This window comes from Phyllobates terribilis, unplaced genomic scaffold (genome assembly GCF_046119375.1).
Source record: "Phyllobates terribilis strain yellow unplaced genomic scaffold, ASM4611937v1 Scaffold_11__3_contigs__length_659146591, whole genome shotgun sequence".
Lineage (NCBI taxonomy): Eukaryota > Metazoa > Chordata > Amphibia > Anura > Dendrobatidae > Phyllobates > Phyllobates terribilis.
The window spans coordinates 56872221-56894348 of record NW_027362771.1 but is presented as its reverse complement, the minus strand read 5'-3'; positions in this window follow the sequence as shown (position 1 = coordinate 56894348).

Below are 22128 nucleotides of genomic sequence, written 5' to 3'. Positions count from 1 at the left end.
TTCGTGACCTCAAACTGAAGAGCACTTGGGTTATGCAGCAGAACAATGATCCAAAACACACCAGCAAGTCCACCTCTGAATGGCTTAAGAAAAACAAAATTAAGACTTTGGAGAGGCCTAGTCAAAGTCCTGACCTCTGATTAAGATGCTGTGGCATGACCTTAAAAGGCGGTTCAGGCTTAGAAACCCTCCAATTTGGCTGAATTACAACAATTTTACAAAGAGAGTGGACCAAAATTCCTCCAGAGCGTTGTAAAAGACTCATTGCCAGTTATCGCAAACGCTTGATTGCAGTTGTTGCTGCTAAGGGTGGCCCAACCAGTTACTAGGTTTAGGGGGCAATCACTTTTTCACATAGGGCCCTGTAGGTTTGGATTTCTTTTTCCCTTAATAATAAAGACCTTCATTTTAAAACTGCATTTTATAATTACTTGTGTTATCTTTGTCTAATATTTAAATTTGTTTTGTGATCTGAAACATTTAAGTGTGACAAACATGCAAAAGAATAAGAAATCAGGAAGGGGACAAACACTTTTTCACACCCCTGTAAAAGAAAATTGTATAAGGAATGATATCTAAAAGGGGTAAAGATGAATATAAACCCCAATAAACCTACCATTTGAATGAACTAAGGTGGAAAATAAATGTCCCATAAATACTGAAGAGATGTCGTTATTTTGGGGGGTAATTGAATTTTAGACCCCATAATTCAAATCTAACTAGTAACTAGTAACTAACTAGTAATGGAAATAGTAATCTTAAAGCACCACTCTAGTTGTTTTTCTTTATTTCATCCCAGAATGGAATCACTAATGTCTGATCCATGTCTGTAGTAAAATACTTACCAGCCACTATCTTCTACTTTTCCCTGCACAGCTTCAGTCCCATAATAATAATAATAAGCCCCATCCCACAATCTTGTCACAGCAGCTCCTGACTGCCTGGAAGTCACAACTAATGGGCACACAAGCTCTCAATTTACATCTATGAGAGCCTTATTTTGGCTCTTATAGACTTGCATTGAGAAGTGACTTCCTGCTCACCTAGCAAACACTGGAGCGATCTGGTAGGTCACAACCAGCAGAAGACGACCGATAAGCATTTTACTACAAGAAGGGAACATGGGTTAGAGATACCATTCTGGAGCGTGAAATAAAAAGAACAATGAGTGGTGCTTTAAGTTTTAGAATCAAATGGATGGACTGTCAACTATATAATAGTCGTGTCATAAGATTCTCTATCACATAGAGGCTTTGAGACAAAGAGAAGACTTGGAGTATTTATAAAGGGGTTGAACTAAGTATACCTTATTACAAACAGAACAATAAACAACCATTGACATATATGTGTCTTAATGCATACATACGTTGTGTCCTAATATCCTCATTTAGATATATAATTGCAAAATACAAAAGCACTGTACTGTCAATTAAAACATTTTTAAACACTATTCAAAGGAACATGAGGACTCACAATTAGAAACAAATATTTTAATGTATCTGAAAATAAAAATTATACTTTAACTGTAATTAGTAGCCCTATTTTTTGATATTTGAAACAAAAATGTTGCTTTGTTATCATACTAATATAAAGTAAAGGGTACGACCATTCATTCACACCTCTGAAATCCACAGATGTTGCATCCTATCATCCGGGGAACGTGTTCTAGTGTAATATCTCAGAAAGCCGCAACATGATGCTTAGCAACTACAATGTAAATGACTTGTCACAAATGCTAAACCATTGTTAATGTAATACAGCGCTGCACAGGATCTGTGGAATCGAACAACTCCATAAATATCAGATAGTCTATAGATCCCACCCCAATATTAGCAGTACTAATGACACAACTAATGGTTTCTAAAGGGCCATTCAGAAGTAGGTGATCCTTGATATGCTAGTTGATACAATATGATAAGGAGCATGGAATAGAGTTTGCTGCCTTATCAGTTTGTCAGTCTCAATATTTTAGGAAAACTGACATTCAATCAGTTAAATCAATGGGTTTTTGCCTGGAGTGTTGCCATATTTTCAATAAGAGAGATCTCTGATCTCAATAGAGCACTTTCATTTTGGAAATTAATGGAAATTCAAGATACATGTCACCAAAGTGATCTTCTCACATGTATTAATGACATTTCGTAAATTCCTTTACCTAGCTATACACTTAAAGCCTGGAAATTAAATCACATCCACACAGTTTTATGTGTCCCCATCTAGTTCTGATCTGTATAAGGAGCAGAAGGAGCATGTTATGCTTCCAGAGAACAGAACAGCCGAAATCACTGAAGTTTGGACACCAGGCATTACCCCATTCATAACTCACAATAGGTGGTATTAACCCAACTACTGAAGAAGACCACCAGCGAAGTATAAGGTTTGAAAAATACTAGAATCACTGCATTTTGTGGTCACATAAATCTCTTTTACTCCATCACACTGCAGAGCTATTACTTTATGTAGAGAAAATCCCCAGTGACCACAGCATTTCCTCCTTGGTAATGGCAAAAACAGTGACAGGTAAAGTGTAAAACTCCTGCAAACAAAAGTAAAGACAGAGGAGTGGGGTATTAAGTACAATTCTACATGAAGTTATGCTTTAATAATTTAGAACAAGTAGTTAATATATTAAAGTATTGCTGAACACTATACCAAAATTATCTAATATCTAATTTACAATAATAAATGAAGGATTATTGATAACAATTACATAACAAAAATAAATATAGTAAGGGTCCGACTCCCAAGGGACACAGTACCACGCTTTACTTATAAATATTATGCACTGATTTTGTTCGTTGGTTGACCATTCAAAAACTTAAAGAGGTATTCCCATCTCCAAGTTCTAATCCCAATATGTAGTAGGTGTAATAATAATAACATCTCAAGTACTTCCAATTAGAAATGTAGTATAGTTCTTCTGATTCGCTATGTGCATGGCATTGCAGAAGCTTACGTATTAGTGGTCGTAACCATGTATACCTAAGCCACTGCACATGGAATTAGTGACATAGCGAATCAGAAGAACTCTACCACATTTCAAATTGGAGGTATTTGCTAATATTATTATTATTATTATTACTATTATACCTATTATATATTGCAACAGAATCTTGGAGATGGGAATACCTCTTTAAGTAACATCATAAATCTAAAAATTATACAAATGTCTTTCAATGATAGTTTAACTTTCAACCTTACGTGATTTACTTATGGAGAATATCTGATGAGTCAACAAGTCGATATTATCACCTGTCCCCTTCTTGTGGGACCTAATAGGTTATGAATCTAGTCTCATATTGACACTTATTGATAGATATCTAATATGTTACAGTTCCAGTCACAGCCATTTCCACATCCGAAGCATAAATTATCCTAAATTAATATTCAACCACAGTGCTGCATCCATAACATCCATAAAATGTCAAATAATGTCATTTTAGGTTGCAGCAATCAATATTCAGTCTACAAAAGTAATTCATTATTTGAAATTGTTGGTTTGTTTAATTGCCATGACTTTCTCATTAATGAAATATATCGATAACAAGTAGCCATTCTAGTCACAACCTTTACAGAGCACTCTGCACCCACTGATACAAAGTATAATTGCTTTTCTAATCAGCTCTATTTTGCACATATACTACACCATCTTTCATAGAAGGGTCATTTCAGAGCATAGTGAAGAGGGCTCATGTGAAGAAAGGCGATAGATAGTATCAGCTTCCCCTTCAAATATCCCAGTGGTCTTTAACTTGGCTTCTCCACACAGCTAATGTATGTGTCTGGAATATATGTTAATGGAAACTCTGACAGCCGTGTCATTGAGAAATGCCTTTTATATCATATGCAGCAACTGCTAGGGTGGAGGAGATTATTTCAAATGTCATATTATAATGTAGAATAAGGGAATTAAAAAATATAAAGAAGAGGATTTCCCCCGAGAGAAACATTTCATACTGAAGTCATTTTAGTCATAATAGACTTTAAAGTCACTGGAGAATTTCAACTTCTTTATTACATTTATTTTTCCAGATTAGAGAAATAAGACCGTCAATTTTTTAATTAATGACACAACAATATGATAAAAAAGCAATATTTTTTTTTTGCTTTGCCTAACGCTTGTAAAATTAGGCTAATTATTTTTTTCAATTATGTGTATTAAAGAAGGTATCCAGAATTGGATTACAAAATCATTACTTTTTTTCCCCAGAAACAGCGCTTATCGATAATTCCATGAGCCATTTTGGATTGGGTTCTGTCATCATCAAAACAGCTATCCTTATAATGAGTAGTTGTGCAGAGATAGTATAGTATTATCAGTTGGGCATTGAAATGACTGGTTAATACACGGATAGATTGGATTTGTCAGAGTGGGAGATGCTTTTACTTAGCAGCTTTCTAGAGTGGGACACAAATGGGGATCCCAGTAAATTAGCACCTCGACTTTTGAACTCTGGTTGACATTTCTATTTTGTCAATGATAGATTTTATCTTTAGAGTGTGGGAGGAAACTGGAGAACCCAGAAGAAACCCATGCAAACATGGGGAGAACATACATACTCCTTGCAGATGTTGTCCTTGGTGGGATTTGAACCCAGGACCCCAGTGCTGCAAGGCTGCAGTGCTAACCACTGAGCCACCATGCTGCTTATATTTAATTTATTTTATAAAGATAATCCACCATAAATTTAAAAAATGCACTAGAATTGTGCTAAATATTTCAAGGGAATTCTTCAGCAGGTTTGTGCTATTGAATCTGAGAGAAGCAGAATGTTTGAGCAATTTGGTTCCAGCAATTTGCCACTTATTGGGCAGGAGGTTATCACTGGAGGACTAGTTGTCTCGTGCGATCCAGTCCTCCTGCTCTGCCACCTGACCCCTACCACTGATTAGCAACTTTTTGTCAATGTTCAGTGTACACAGAAAGCTGTCAGTTAGTAGTGGGGGCGGGGTTATAAAGAACACAGCATTCAGAGTACTGCTAGCTCTGCAGCAGGTTAGACAGTGACTTCTATGAATATGAGAGCATGCAAACCAATAAGTAGAGATGAGCGTTGTTCGACTCGAACTGTTCGCCAATCTCAAATTCGAGCTGTTTTGGGCGGTGTTCGAGCCGGTCGGCGAACACGAACAATTTGAGAAAAATTCGGCTGTTCGAGTTTATGTTCGATAACTGTTCGTGCACCAAAATCATAACTGGATTTTTTCTCAGTAATGATGAAAATTAATGTTAATACGCAGTTTGAGTGCACAGCGGGGCGGGGGGAGGGGCAGGGGATGGATCTCTGCAGGAATAATGAAGATCTCCATTTTTTTTTCTCTTTCCCGCATTTACAGTGGGGAGGTGCAATCTGTCAGCCTACCAGTAGAGCACACACGGAGCGAAGTGCTTTTTTTCACACAAGCAAGGGCATGTGTCATTGGCAGTGTATGTCACATGTCCTTGCCCTATAAGACCAAGCCATTTCCCCCATCGCCACCATTTTCTCACTGCTGCAGCTGCGTGTTAGACGGCACCGCTGTTGCTGTGTGCGCTATACCTTGTTAATTTCAAGCCAATTTTCGCACAAATCTACAGATAGCTTGGGAGTAGGGAATAGTTGTGATTGCAGTCCTTTTAAGGACTAGGTTACAGCATTTCCTACGACTTTTATCAGGCAGGTCTGTGCTCTTAAATAGATAGGTTGTGGGAGTAAAGACTAATTGTAATTGCAGTCCTTTTCAGGACTAGGTTACATCAGTTCCTATCAGTTTTTGCCAGGCAAGTCTGTGCCAGTGCTGTGCAAGTTTTTTTCACAGCATTTGGCTGAATCTAGCAAAACTAATCCTTTTTGGCCTATTGCAGAGTGTGTTAGTCAGTGGAGTAGCGTATCTGTGTTGCAAGATATACCACCTGTGTATAGAATACCAATTTTTATACTGCACCTAGTGAAGTAAAATCTTTTGGGCATAGCATCATTCTATTAGTCCATCTATACTGACCTCCATCAGGTTGCAAATTGAATATAATTTTTTTCTGCATCTAGCGCTGAAAAAATATTTGGCCTTCTAGCAGTGTGTGGGACTTGTTCTATTAGTCCATCTATACTGACCTCCATCAGGTTGCAAACTGAATATATTTTTTTTCTGCATCTAGCTCTGCAAAAATATTTGGCCTTCTAGCAGTGTGTGGGACTTTCTCTATTAGTCCATCTATACTGACCTCCATCAGGTTGCAAATTAAAAATAATTTTTTGTCTGCATCTAGCTCTGAAAAAATATTTGGCCTTCTAGCAGTGTGTGGGACTTTCTCTATTAGTCCATCTATACTGACCTCCATCAGGTTGCAAATAAAAAATAATTTTTATCTGCATCTACCTCTGAAAAAATATTTGAGCTTCTAGCTGTGTGTGGGACTTGTTCTATTAGTCCATCTATACTGACCTCCATCAGGTTGCAAACTGAATATAATTTTTTTCTGCATCGAGCTCTGAAAAAATATTTGGCCTTCTAGCAGTGTGTGGGACTTTCTCTATTAGTCCATCTATACTGACCTCCATCAGGTTGCAAATTAAAAATAATTTTTATCTGCATCTAGCTCTGAAAAAATATTTGACCTTCTGGCAGTGTGTGGGACTTTCTCTATTAGTCCATCTATACTGACCTCCATCAGGTTGCAAATTAAAAATAATTTTTTGTCTGCATCTAGCTCTGAAAAAATATTTGGCCTTCTAGCAGTGTGTGGGACTTTCTCTATTAGTCCATCTATACTGACCTCCATCAGGTTGCAAATTAAAAATAATTTTTTGTCTGCATCTAGCTCTAAAAAATATTTGGCCTTCTAGCAGTGTGTGGGACTTTCTCTATTAGTCCATCTATACTGACCTCCATCAGGTTGCAAACTGAATATATTTTTTTTCTGCATCTACCTCTGAAAAAATATTTGGGCTTCTAGCTGTGTGTGGGACTTGTTCTATTAGTCCATCTATACTGACCTCCATCAGGTTGCAAACTGAATATAATTTTTTTCTGCATCTACCTCTGAAAAAATATTTGGGCTTCTAGCTGTGTGTGGGACTTGTTCTATTAGTCCATCTATACTGACCTCCATCAGGTTGCAAACTGAATACAATTTTTTTCTGCATCTACCTCTGAAAAAATATTTGGCCTTCTAGCAGTGTGTGGGACTTTCTCTATTAGTCCATCTATACTGACCTCCATCAGGTTGCAAATTAAAAATAATTTTTTGTCTGCATCTAGCTCTGAAAAAATATTTGGCCTTCTAGCAGTGTGTGGGACTTTCTCTATTAGTTCATCTATACTGACCTCCATCAGGTTGTAAACTGAATATATTTTTTTTCTGCATCTACCTCTGAAAAAATATTTGGGCTTCTAGCTGTGTGTGGGACTTGTTCTATTAGTCCATCTATACTGACCTCCTTCAGGTTGAAAAACTGAATATATTTTTTTTCTGCATCTAGCTCTGAAAAAATATTTGGCCTTCTAGCAGTGTGTGGGACTTGTTCTATTAGTCCATCTATACTGACCTTCATCACGTTGCAAATTCAAAATAATTTATTGTCTGCATCTAGCTCTGAAAAAATATTTGGCCTTCTAGCAGTGTGTGGGACTTTCTCTATTAGTCCATCTATACTGACCTCCATCAGGTTGCAAATTCAAAATAATTTTTTGTCTGCATCTAGCTCTGAAAAAATATTTGGCCTTCTAGCAGTGTGTGGGACTTTCTCTATTAGTCCATCTATACTGACCTCCATCAGGTTGCAAATAAAAAATAATTTTTATCTGCATCTACCTCTGAAAAAATATTTGAGCTTCTAGCTGTGTGTGGGACTTGTTCTATTAGTCCATCTATACTGACCTCCATCAGGTTGCAAACTGAATATAATTTTTTTCTGCATCGAGCTCTGAAAAAATATTTGGCCTTCTAGCAGTGTGTGGGACTTTCTCTATTAGTCCATCTATACTGACCTCCATCAGGTTGCAAATTAAAAATAATTTTTATCTGCATCTAGCTCTGAAAAAATATTTGACCTTCTGGCAGTGTGTGGGACTTTCTCTATTAGTCCATCTATACTGACCTCCATCAGGTTGCAAATTAAAAATAATTTTTTGTCTGCATCTAGCTCTGAAAAAATATTTGGCCTTCTAGCAGTGTGTGGGACTTTCTCTATTAGTCCATCTATACTGACCTCCATCAGGTTGCAAATTAAAAATAATTTTTTGTCTGCATCTAGCTCTAAAAAATATTTGGCCTTCTAGCAGTGTGTGGGACTTTCTCTATTAGTCCATCTATACTGACCTCCATCAGGTTGCAAACTGAATATATTTTTTTTCTGCATCTACCTCTGAAAAAATATTTGGGCTTCTAGCTGTGTGTGGGACTTGTTCTATTAGTCCATCTATACTGACCTCCATCAGGTTGCAAACTGAATATAATTTTTTTCTGCATCTACCTCTGAAAAAATATTTGGGCTTCTAGCTGTGTGTGGGACTTGTTCTATTAGTCCATCTATACTGACCTCCATCAGGTTGCAAACTGAATACAATTTTTTTCTGCATCTACCTCTGAAAAAATATTTGGCCTTCTAGCAGTGTGTGGGACTTTCTCTATTAGTCCATCTATACTGACCTCCATCAGGTTGCAAATTAAAAATAATTTTTTGTCTGCATCTAGCTCTGAAAAAATATTTGGCCTTCTAGCAGTGTGTGGGACTTTCTCTATTAGTTCATCTATACTGACCTCCATCAGGTTGTAAACTGAATATATTTTTTTTCTGCATCTACCTCTGAAAAAATATTTGGGCTTCTAGCTGTGTGTGGGACTTGTTCTATTAGTCCATCTATACTGACCTCCTTCAGGTTGCAAACTGAATATATTTTTTTTCTGCATCTAGCTCTGAAAAAATATTTGGCCTTCTAGCAGTGTGTGGGACTTGTTCTATTAGTCCATCTATACTGACCTCCATCACGTTGCAAATTCAAAATAATTTATTGTCTGCATCTAGCTCTGAAAAAATATTTGGCCTTCTAGCAGTGTGTGGGACTTTCTCTATTAGTCCATCTATACTGACCTCCATCAGGTTGCAAATTCAAAATAATTTTTTGTCTGCATCTAGCTCTGAAAAAATATTTGGCCTTCTAGCAGTGTGTGGGACTTTCTCTATTAGTCCATCTATACTGACCTCCATCAGGTTGCAAACTGAATATATTTTTTTTCTGCATCTAGCTCTGAAAAAATATTTGGGCTTCTAGCAGTGTGGGACTTGTTCTATTAGTCCATCTATACTGACCTCCATCAGGTTGCAAACTGAATATAATTTTTTTCTGCATCTACTTCTGAAAAAATATTTGGGCTTCTAGCTGTGTGTGGGACTTGTTCTATTAGTCCATCTATACTGACCTCCATCAGGTTGCAAACTGAATACAATTTTTTTCTGCATCTACCTCTGAAAAAATATTTGGGCTTCTAGCTGTGTGTGGGACTTGTTCTATCAGTCCATCTATACTGACCTCCATCAGGTTGCAAATTGAATATAATTTTTTTCTGCATCTAACCCAGCCAATAGTTTTGGCCTAATACCACAGTTTGGCCACTCAGCTCTGCTCGGTTCCCATCCATTGTTTTTTTGTGCAAACAACTCCAGAGTTGTGAATTAGTTAACCACCAAAATGAGTGGAAAAAGGCCTGCTGCTGGTGGAAAGGGAAATAGGCGTGTTGGGAAGGGGAAAAAAGGTTGTGTCCGTGGGGTAGGTGTTAAAGCAACAGTAACATCTGCAGAAGAATGACCATCTTCCAGCCAAACTAAAATGTCTATTTCTTTTAGCGGACAATGTGATAAGATCCCTTTCTTACGGCCACGCCAATCGCTACAAATTCCAGATGAGGCACAAAAACAGCATTTGCTTCAACGGATATCAAGTGTTCCTTTAAGTGGGCTCTCCTCCACAACAACTTCAACATCACAAATACTCCAGTCCTCAAAGGTGTCACCCCAATCGCACTTGCTTCCTCACAGCTCCCAAATCTCCAGCTGCCCGTCTGAGTATGAGGTAGAACAGATGGTTGAGTCTGCAGAGCTGTTTACTCATACTATAGCCTGGGAATCAGAGGTCGACTCCAGCGCTTCTGTGAATCCAGACGAGGAAATGATCTGCACTGATGCCCAGAATCTTTATGAGTCGGATCCAGGACCAGACACAGAAGGTTCTGACCATAATGTAAACCCTCATTCCCAAACTGTAACTCCTGTTGGTGGAGACAATGAGGAAGAAGATGATGAGACTCAAATACCTGATTGGAGCGACAACTTTAGTTTTTTGTCAGGGCAAGAACAGGTTGGCTCTGAGGACGACATGTGTGATAACACACAAGGTGATGATGATGAGGTTGGAGATCCCACTTACTGTCAACCCACAGTCAGCCAAGAGATGAGGTCAGCAGAGGAGGTGGAGGAAGATGCTAGTGACGACGAGGTCAGGTTGCGCCTTCCTGGACAGAGACGTAGTACTGGAAGCACATCAACAACTGTATCCTCAAACACAACTCTGCCTCTCACCACAAGTCGTGGTGGCTCTTCAGGTCGCATGGGTGCTAAGCCTTGCATAGCCTGGGCATTTTTTCAGATCGATAAAGATGACCCAACTCGTGTTATCTGTAACATTTGTCAGCAAAAGCTAAGTAGAGGCCAAAAAATACATGGTTTGAGTACTTCATGCATGAACCGGCACATGGACATGAAGCATAAGTTGCAGTGGGAAGCTCACTGTGCTACAATGCGGCCTAGCCGGCCGGGCCAACCACCGTCTGCCATATCTTGTGCATCCGCGGCCTCTTCATCCTCTGTGACTGGGGGGACAGCAGTCACACCTGTTTTGTGGCGCAGACCTGCCACCTCTTTACCCGCAACAGCCAGGGTGATTGGCAGGTCATCATTTTCTTTGGAGGTGGTAACACCAGCTGGTGTTGAGCACTGTCCGACATCGATAGCACCACCTTTGGATCAAGGCAACCTAACATGTCCGCCTGCATCTTCCTCACAGACCGGCAGTTTGCCGGGGACACCCTTATCAACCTCGTCTAAGCACAATAGCCAGCCCTCGGTCCCTCAGATGTGGACAAGTAAAAGACCCTTTCCTCCTAGCCATGAGAAAGCTAAGAGGTTGAATTTCACCATCTGCCAGCTCTTGGCTACAGAAATGCTGCCTTTCCGCCTGGTGGACACAGAGGATTTTCGAGACCTTATGTCCGTCGCAGTGCCCCAGTACCAGATGCCCAGTCGGCACTACTTCTCAAAGAAAGGTGTGCCTGCGCTCCACCAGCATGTCGCACACAACATCACCGCTTCTTTGAGAAACTCTGTGTGTGACAGGGTGCATTTCACCACAGACACTTGGATGAGTAGGCATGGACAGGGGTGTTACATGTCGCTGACTGGGCACTGGGTAACTATGGTGACAGCAGGACAAGGGGCTGCTGTCCAAGTCTTGCCGTCCCCACGAGTTGTGCGTCAATCCTCTTTATCTCAAAGTTCCTCCACTGCTTCTGCCTCCTCAACCTCCTCTCGGTCCTCCACCTGCACCCAAAGCCTGTCTGGTCATGCCACAAGCTTTCTAACTGCGCAGAAGGGATCCTGCACACCTCCTTACTATGCTTACAGTAGGGCTCAACGTTATCAGGCGGTTTTTACTTTGAAATGTCTGGGAAATGTGAGTCACACAGCTGAGGAGTTGTGGTCAGCTCTGGAGAACCAATTTCATGAATGGTTGTCTCCACTGGACCTGAAACCAGGGAAGGCCATGTGCGACAATGCTGCAAACCTGGGTGCGGCCCTTCGCCGGGGCAATGTCACACACGTGCCTTGTATGGCTCACGTGTTGAACCTGGTTGTACAGCAATTTTAAAACCCACTATCCCGGACTAGATGGCCTTCTGCAGAGGGCACGGTCGCTGTGTGCTCACTTCCGCCGTTCGCATCCCGCAGCTCAGCGACTTACATCTCTACAGATGTCGTTGAGCCTGCCACTTCACCTGCTAAAATGCGATGTGCATACCCAGTGGAATTCAACTCTGCACATGTTGCAGCGACTGTGGCAGCACCGACAAGCCCTGGTGCAATACGTTCTAACGTATAGCCTGGGCCAACGAGATCCAGAGGTGGGGCAAATCACGCTGGAGGAGTGGTCTCAGATCAGGGACCTATGCACCCTTCTGCACAGTTTTGAAATGGCAACGAAGATGTTTAGTGCTGACGATGCCATTATCAGCATGACTATTCCGGTGATTTACATGCTGGAGCACATGTTAAACAGAATTCGGAGTCAGGTGGTGGCACAAGAGGAGGTGGAGGAAGTAGAGGAGGAGGAGTTGTATGCGGAAGGGCTAACATCTGCAAGGTCCAGACGGTCGGCAGCACCAAGGCGGCAGGCATGTGAGGGTGGGGGAGATGGTTTTACCAGGGCGCATGGAAGCAGCCAAACTAGTGAGTAAGGTGCAGGAGCCCAGGAAGAAGTGGAGGACGAACTGATGGAAGACTCATCAGATGAGGGAGACCTTGATCACATTTCTGTTGTGCGAGGTTGGGGGGAGAGGACAGAGGAAGGAAGCATGATTGTTACCTCGCCACCAACACAACAGGGACTTGGTGCTCCTGGATGCGCAACACACATGAGTGCCTTCTTGCTGCACTACCTGCAACATGACCCTCGAATTGTGAGAATTAGAAATAATCCTGACTACTGGGTTGCCACACTGTTAGATCCCCGGTACAAAAGTAAATTTGCAGAAATTATTCCTGCCATAGAAAGGGATGCACGCATGCAGGAGTATCAGCAGAGACTGTTGCAGAATCTTACTTGTGCTTTTCCACAAAACACCAGTGCTGCACGTACTGAATCTCACAGTTCCAACTTGCCAACCGTGGGACCGTCGAGTGTTCAGCACTCAAACCGTAACAGAAACACAGTATCTGCTGGTAACATCAATTTTGCAGAATCATTTCACCACTTTTTTAGCCCATCCTTTGCAAGGCCACAGGAGACAAGAAGTCTGACACATAGTCAACGCCTAGAGACGATGGTACAGGAGTATCTCCAAGTAAACATTGAAGCCATGACTGTGTCACTGGACCCTTGCTCTTTTTGGGCTTCCAATCTGGATAAATGGCCGGAGCTAGCCACTTATGCCTTGGAGATCTTGTCATGCCCCGCAGCCAGCGTTCTGTCTGAACGTGTGTTCAGCGCTGCTGGTGGTGTGCTGACAGATAAGCGCACGCGGCTCTCCACTGATAATGTAGACAGACTCACGTTCATAAAGATGAACAAATCATGGATCCGAAACGACTTTTCTACCCCTGTGTCCTCCTGGGGAGAGTAAAAGCTTGATGATTGGTTAAAATCACCTCACCAACCGTTTTAAGCTTTCAAATTACTAATCATGTTCATCTGTATCTTGGCTGGAAAATAATTTGGACTTTGTAGCAGTGTGCAGCACTGATTCTATTAGGCCATCTATAATAAGCTCCACCAGATTTAAAATTACTAATCATGTTTATCTGTATCTTGGCTGGAAAATAATTTGGGCTTTGTAGCAGTGTGCAGTACTGATTCTATTAGGCCATCTATACTAAGCTCCACCAGCTTTAAAATGACTAGTCATGTTTATCTGTACCTTGGCTGGAAAATTATTTGGCCTTTGTAGCAGTGTGCAGCACTGACTCTATTAGGCCATCTATACTAAGCTCCACCAGATTTAAAATTAATAATAATTCTTAGCTGCATCTAGCCCGGAAAATAATTTTGGGGCTCCGAGATGCGCAAGACACATAAGTGCATTCTTGCTGCACTACCTGCAACATGACCCTCATATTGTCAGAATTCGAAGTAATCCTGACTACTGGGTTGCCACACTCTTAGATCCCCCAAACTTTTCGATCAACCTTTTCATTTTAATAAAGACCAAAAAAATGGTCATTTTTGAAATTATAAGCATTAGCAGGTTATTAGAAACTGAAATCAAACAGTTTTCAACTCAAAACTTTATTCTAGGTGATGTTACATTTTCACATAGGACCCCTTATTCGAAAGGAGCTTCTGAACTCTCTCGTCCATTGAATTTGTCAGGTTTTGGATGGTTTCTGCTTCAATTGTTTTGCATGAGGACAGAATACCCTCCCAGAGCTGTTGCTTAGATGTGAACTGCCTCCCGCCATCATAGACACTCCTTTTGAGGATGCTCCAGAGGTTCTGAATGGGGTAGAGGTCAGGGGAGCATGGGGGTCACACCATAAGTTTGTCCCCTTTTATGCTCATATCAGCCAGAGATGCAGATGTTTTATGTGCAGCATGAGATGGTGCATTATCATGCATAAAAATGATCTTGCTGTGGAATACACGGTTCTTCTTCTTGAACCATGGCAGGAAGTGCTGTTTGAGAAACTCCACATACATTATGGAGTTCATCTTTACCCCTTCAGGGATCCTAAAGGGGCCGACAATCTCTCTCCCCATGATTCCAGCCCAAAACATTACTCCACCTCCTCTTTGTTGGCGCTGTAGCCGTGTTTTTGTGGGGTGTCCATCAACCAGCCATCCTCCACTCCATCCATCTGGACCATCGAGCGTTGCACGGCACTCATCCGTGAACAAAACAGTTTTGAAATCAGTCTTCATGTAATGTTTGGCCCACTGGAGCTGTTTCTGCTTGTGTGAAGTGGATAGAGGAGGTCGACAGGATGGCATATGCACAGCTGCAAACCTCTGAAGGACCCTGCATCTTGTTGTTCGGGGGACGTTGGAGGAACCAGCAGCTTCAAAAACTTGTCTGCTGCTATGACAAGGCTTTTTTGCCGCTGCTCTTTTAACCTGACGTAATTGCCTGTAGGAAAGAGTCCTCAATTTGCCCTTATCAGCACGCACACGTGTGTACTGTGAATCAGCTACATACTTCTTGATTGCCAAGACACTTCATCCTGATCATCGCACAATGTTGATTGTAGTCATGCCTTGACCTAAACACTCCACAATTTGTTGCTTCTCAGCAGCCGACACATCCTTTTTCTTTCCCATTTTGGCAGAAAATGTAGGCTGCTTAATAATGTGGGACAGCCTTCTTAAGTAGTCTTGCCTTTCATTGGACACACCTGCCAAACTAATTAGCACAGGTGTCTGCAATTGCTTACAGTGATATAAAGAGCCCTGACACACATCACCATCAATGAGTTTAACTGACAAACAAACAAATTCTTCCCTTATCACTCCTAAACACTTTTTGCATAATAATTTGGAACACAGTGTACATGTGCTTTTCCACAAAACACCAGTGGTTCATGTAGTGAATCTTACAGTTCTAACTTGCCAACCGTGGTCTGTATGGAGTTGTTCAATAAAGGGCCCAAAATTAAGATAACATAGATGGGAGAGGTCTCTATGAATAGGAATTCCTAAGTTTTTGATACCCTGTGAGGGCCAGGCAAAGGGAAAGTTGGACTGGATGGAATCCTGTATGGATTTGGGGAGGGAGACATCGAGGGCCTCAGACTTCGCTGCATTGATTTTAAAATTTGACCATGTAACAAAGTGATATATTTCAGCCATAACAGCATGGATGGATATATGTGATTGAGTGATATATACTAGGACATCATCAGCAAATAGAGAGCACTTGTACTCGGTGCCTCCCACCTCCATCCACCTAATATTGGGGTTATGGCGAATTGATGAGAGCAGGTGCTCCGTCACTAGGATGTATAAGAGAGGGGACAGAGGACATCCCTGCCTTGTCCCACTGGTGATTGTGAAAGGTGATGAAAATGTTCTGATGCACCCCCTGGGCCTTGGGACACCCGGAGCCGGACCCTTTTTGGTGGATGCTGGTGGTTGTCTCCGTGGCGGCGACCCGGTTCCGTGGCTCAGGGCGGTCAAACCAGTGGCGGAACTATTTATGTGGTTTTGATGTTTAAATGTCCAACTACGCCACCCGTGGATTGCGGTCAGTGTGAACCGCCGCTGAAGGGCAGACCGCTGAGGCTGGTGTTGTGGGTGCAGCAGAGCGTAGCATTACTCCCCACGGGAGGAGTATAGCCTCAGGGCAGTGTATGCGGAGGGTGGGGGTGATGGTGCAGGGCAGCAGCAGTAACGACACGGAGTCAGTGATGCAGTCCAGGGCCTTTACTCACAGTTCTTATTATCCAGACCACGTCTGCAGTTAACGGCTGCCCACGTCGTACTGTGCTCACCAGGTGAGGGGCTCAGACAACTCCCCGATAACTTTGGAGCGCTTCACAGGACCCCCTTTGTGTGTCCTTTGTCTGGCCTTTCTTACCAACCCTTTTGTCCGGCTGCCTCGGGCCTCCTCTTGGTAAACTTGGCGCCAGTTTCCCTGACCCTATGTGGTGCCTTCCTAGCGGGTGTAGCGAGGGGCTGCGCCACATAAAATGTCACAGCCTCCGGTTTCTAGCTGAGGGTCGTTTCCTGCCTCCACTAGTTCGGGGACCGGTCTCCCCCTTTGGCCTGACCCCTCCACGCAGGTGGATTCGGGCGTGCGGTGGCGACTCGCCCGTCCGCACCCCTGGGATCCCTTCGTTCCTCGTTCCTGGAGCCTTCTCCGCTCCTCTTCCTTCCTTCTCCGTCTTCCAGGCCTGGGCCTCTGTTACTAGGCCCGCCTCCAGAGCAGAGCTCATGCAGAGCCCCTGCTCCCTGTCACTTCTGCTCAGACTTCTCTGCACTGAACTAAGATGGTGCCCACCTTTTATACTCCCTTCTCAATGCACCCAGGAACTGCTTCCTCCCTGCTCCTGCACTACAGGGTTCCCCTTCCTCAGTGTTCCCTCCCCCTACTCCAGCCAGGGACAGGGACTGTCGTGCCCATCTCAGGGGCATATTGGTCGCCCTGCCCCACGGCAATGTGGTGTAATGCATGCAGGTGTCGGGTCCTGATCCACACTCCATCCTTACCTGAGAGTGAGATATCACACCTCTGGGTGAGGTGTAATACCTCTGTAGCAACCGAGCCCTCAGGGTGCTACAGTTCCATTTATCTTCAGCCTAGGTGACGTATTGCGATACAGGGCCGTGATTTTGGCTATAAAAGGGACCCCTAGACCCCTACCCCAAGCTTTTTAAGAGAATCATATATGGCGTGCCAGGAGACTCTATGGAATGCTTTCTCAGCATCCAACGAGAGTATCTAATTACAAATTTTTAACTGCATCTAACCCAGGAAATACTTTGTGCCTAGTAGCAGTGTCTGCTAGTCAGCGGATTATCCTGGCTGTTAAGCAAGCTATACCACCTGTAGTTTGGACACTTAATTTTTTCAAAGGAAATGCTTCGGGACCACGGGATACTCAGTGAAGAGCATCAGGAGGCACCCCAAGGCATAGGGGCTGGGACTGGCAGTAGGATGCCTTGCGGTGGACAGCCGAGCTCGATCCTTATAAAAGCTTTTTAACTGCAGCAGCTTTAGTGGACGCTACTGGAGCTGGAATTACGCGGCTGCTGGCATGTGACTTGCCCTCCAATAGATCCTTGTAAATGGATTTAAAGTGTATTCATTCAAAATAGAGAGACAATTTAAATTAAAAAGCTTAGAGCTGCCTCCACCACAGGGGGGCTCGCTCGACCCACCAGCGGACAGGCACCAGTATTGGGAGAGGGGGGCTGGCCGTCAGGGTTCACCGCGGCTCTGGCACAAACCTGGCAACACGGAGGTGGCACGGGCAGGAGCGGACTGGCCATGTCGGCTTCTCACTTTTTGGATTTTAGAAGGGCATGACATGCCTATATCGGTGTCTCCCCCTCCTTTTACTCCTCCACCTCTTTTCTTTTCGCATGACTATATGTACTTGTCACTTTTCCATGTGTTAGTTGTGTCTTCTGAGCAGTTTGCCAGCTTTTGGACACCTTTGAAGGTGTTTTCTATGTGTTTCTATGTGTTTTTGTTTGCCTGCCATTGGTTTTAACGGTGTTCGAAGGTGTTCGACGAACAGTTCGACGAACATTTCGGCGAACACACGGGTGTTCGACGAAGCGAACTCGAACACTACGGGGGTGGCTCAACACTACCAATAAGTGACACAATACTGGAATAATCGTCTCTCTCCTTACATTATGCTACTCTCAAATTACGTAGCAAAAATCTGGTGACAGACTTACTTGAACCCCTTCACGACATTCACCATACATGTACGGCACATGTCGGAAGTGAGTGTATAGAGCAGGCTCCTGCAACGAGCCCGCCCCATACCCGGCAGGTGTTTGTTGTGTATTACAGCCAGGACCTGCCACTAACAATCACAGATGGAGCGGTGCTCCGCTCATGATGCTTAACCTGTTAATCTGTCAGCACGCCTGTGACATGATCGTGGGTTGCCGATGGGTTGTGCCTGTCATTAGGAAGGCCCTTTGAAACCCTGCCTGTGGCCGGGATTCAAAGGAGACTGTGATTTGTGCTATATGCAGCGATGCTGTTGCACATGCGATCAGATGATCACATCTTCAAGTCCCCTAAGGAGCCTAGCAATAACAGTAAAATGTAAAAAAAAATAAAAAAAAATGAAAAAAGAAATTAAAAAAAAGTTAAAGTTGAAATTACCTCCCTTTTCAACTATTGAAAATAAAGATATATATATAAAAAAAAGTCCAATCTATCAAGATATAAAAACAATTAACCCGATAGGTAAATACCATGAAAGAAAAAAAATATATAAGAACGACAAAATTAAGGTTTTCTGGTCATCGCAATTCCACAAAATAGGCTGTAACAAGCGATCCAAAAGTTACATCTATCCCAAAATGGTATTATGAAAAATTTCTTTGTCACAAAAAATAAGCCATCACACAGCTCCTTTGGCCTAAAAATAAAAACGTTACAGGTCTAGGAAAATGGTGACACAACCCAAAAAGATTTTGAGGGCAAATTTCAGGGTTTTTTTCACCGCTAAAATAATAAAAAAAACTGGACTAGTTGGGTATCAACGTAAACGTATTGATGAGGAGAATTAATGAGGTGAATCATATTGGTTGGTCATTTTTATCCCAAAATGTACACCATAAAAACAATTTCCAAAAAACATTGTTAGAATTGCAGTTTTTTCACAATTTCACTGCACTTGGAATTTTTTCCCCATTTTTCAGTACACTATGTGGTAAAATGAATGTTGCTATTCAAAAGTACAACTTGTCCTGCAAAAAAGAAGCCCTCATATGTCAATGTGGACAGAAAAATAAGAGTTATGGCTCTGGGAAGAATGGGAGGAAAAAAACAGAAACACAAAAACAGAAATTGGCAGCGGTATGAAGGGGTTAATATTTGTCATAGGGACCATGGATAGGAAACGTCAAGAAAATATCTACAATAACAAAATCTAGAGAATTGGCTACTAGATCACCAAATAAGTTTTCTATGCTAATAAATCACCAAATATTGACAGTAATGATTATATATTAGCCTGAAAATAAGTGGAAAATGGTAAGGCAAAGACTACACCTCAGCTTACTAGATGGTAAATTCATGTAACACCTGTTTATTTGTTATGAAGAAATGGGCACAAAATCTACCACTACCGTGATATAGTTGTAATCAGAGCAGCTACCTCCATATATAATGAACAAATAAAGTAGCACACTGTAACACTGAGTATATAGATATGAAATATGAAATATGAATAGCATAACTGCTGTAGAAAATAGAAATAAATGGAAAAGATTTTTTGAAAAAATTTTTAGCGCATGTAAATATGAAGTATGGAAAATGAATAGCATTACTGCTGTAAATAAATGAGAAATCTTAGCGCATAAATTGGCCAATTCATGTGTACCTGACAGCCGCGGTAAGGCGTTTCTCGATGTCAGGACCTATCAATGTGAATACCTCTCTAAGGGACATCCGTCTGCTTATGTGTGGGAAAGTAAGATCCTGATTAGTGTTGAGCATTCCGATACTGAAATATCGGGTATCGGCCGATATTCACTGTATCGGAATTCCGATACTTAATTCCGATACTTTTATAATATCGAATACCGGAATCGGAAGTTCCCATAATGCCTGCGCTCTGCAGTGTCTGTGAAGGATGACAAGCTGGATGGCAGCGCTCAGCTGCGATCCAGCTTGTCATCAGAATGCCATCCCAGCGTGGGAGAATTCTGCTGATTGTTTAAAAGCCGGCGGGCGGTAAAAAGCCGCCGGCTTTTAAACAATCACACAGCCCCATACTGCTTCCCCGCAGCCTCCCACCCCGATCCTCCGCTCCCCTCGCCACCTCCAATCCCAATCGTAAATTAGGACCGGGCGGGGAGCGCAGCACCAAGGAGCGAAGGACCCGGGCGGGGAAGCCGGCAGTGAAAAGACTTCACCGCCGGCTTTCCCGTTCTGTGCTGCGCTTTCCCGCCGGTTATTTCAAATGAACAGCTGAGGTATCAGGTGATGCCGATCAGCTGTTCATTTGAAGTAGCCGCGGTGCCCTCAGAGGGTTCATGTGAGTTCATGCTTGACTGCATGAACTCACATGAACTTTCCCACGGCCGCACAGGTCAGCCTCACCTCCCAGACCCGTCATGATTAGTGTGTGCGGGGTGTGTGTGTGCGGGGTGTGTGTGTGTGCGGGGTGTGTGTGTGCGGGGTGTGTGTGTGTGCGGGGTGTGTGTGCGGGGTGTCTGTGCGTGCAGGCAGACATAGGCCGATGTGACACTACTACTCCCATCGGCCTATGTCTGTCCCCCGTCCACTCGTGCCAGCAGGATCAGCTCGATGGGAGCAGTAGTTCCCATCAGCCTGATCCTGCTATATAAATTGCCCTACTGTGTCCCCAATAAATGTTAGATACATGTCATTGGTGGCCAGTGGTTACCTAAAAGAAATTAGTTTATACATTACCTGTCCCCGCCGATCGTCACCTAAAATAAAGTAAAAAATAAAAAACTACACCTATACTCACCTAGACACCTAATTCCCCGAAGCCATCGATCTCCTGTAATAAAATATAAAATAATAAACCACAACCTTATCCTTACCCCTCCGTAGCAGTCCACGAGTGTCCCACGAAGATCTCCAGTTCAGAGCAGCCACATAGAATGTGACCGCTCTGAACCGCTGCCGCCGCTAGAATGACGGGGCCGTAAGGGTTCACCAGAGTTAAGGCAGCGCTGCTCCGGTTAGCTGCTTTACGGCACTGCTGTATCGTGAGAAATTCCCACGGTACAGCACTGCCGTAAAGGAGGTCTCCGGAGCTGCGCTGCCTGAATGCACTCCGGTAACCTCAGTCAGTGGCTCCCGCTGCCGGGAGCGGACGTGTTCCCGGCAGCGTGAGCTTACAGCAGCCATGCACAGCTGTCACCATCTCCAGATGTGACAGCTGTGCATGGGAGATCAGCGCAGGAACGTGGACAGGTAACTATTTTTTTTTAGTAAACTAAGAATTAAATAAAATGGTGTTTTATTTCAAATAAATTATTTTTTTCTGGGTGTAGTGTGTTTTTTCTTTTTAACACTTTGTAGGTTAGTAATGGGGGTGTCTTATAGACACCCATCATTACTAACCTGGGCTTCATGGCAGCTGGCGCTGACATGAACCCCACCACTATTACCCCCTGCCACCGCACCAGGGCAACGTGGAAGAGCGAGGCTAAGTGCCAGAATTGGCGCATCCTATGGATGCGCCATTTCTGGGGCGGCTGACGGCTGGTGTTTCTAGCCTGGGAGGGGGCCAATATTCATGGCACCCTTCCTGAGCTATTAATATCAGCCCCCAGCTGTCTGCCTAGCCTTTGCTAGCTATTAAAATAGGGGGGACCCCACGTCATTTTTTTGGGGGGGGTCCCCCATTTTAATAGCTAGTAAAGGCTAGGTATTCAGCTGGGGGCTGATATTAGTAGCCTGGGAAGCTCCGTGGGTTTTACCCCCTTCCCAGGCTTCAAACATCTGCCCCAGCCGTCTGCTTAACCTCCGCTAGAGACTAAAATTATGGGGGATCCCACGCCATTTTTTTTTAAAATAAATCCTTTATTTTAACACTAAATGACATTTGAGGACTTAATAAAGATGCAGTCCCTAAATTATTATTTATTTTTTAATAAATTTTTCCCAAAACTTTTGACGTGGGCTTCGCCATATTTTTGTATGCCAGCCAGGTACAG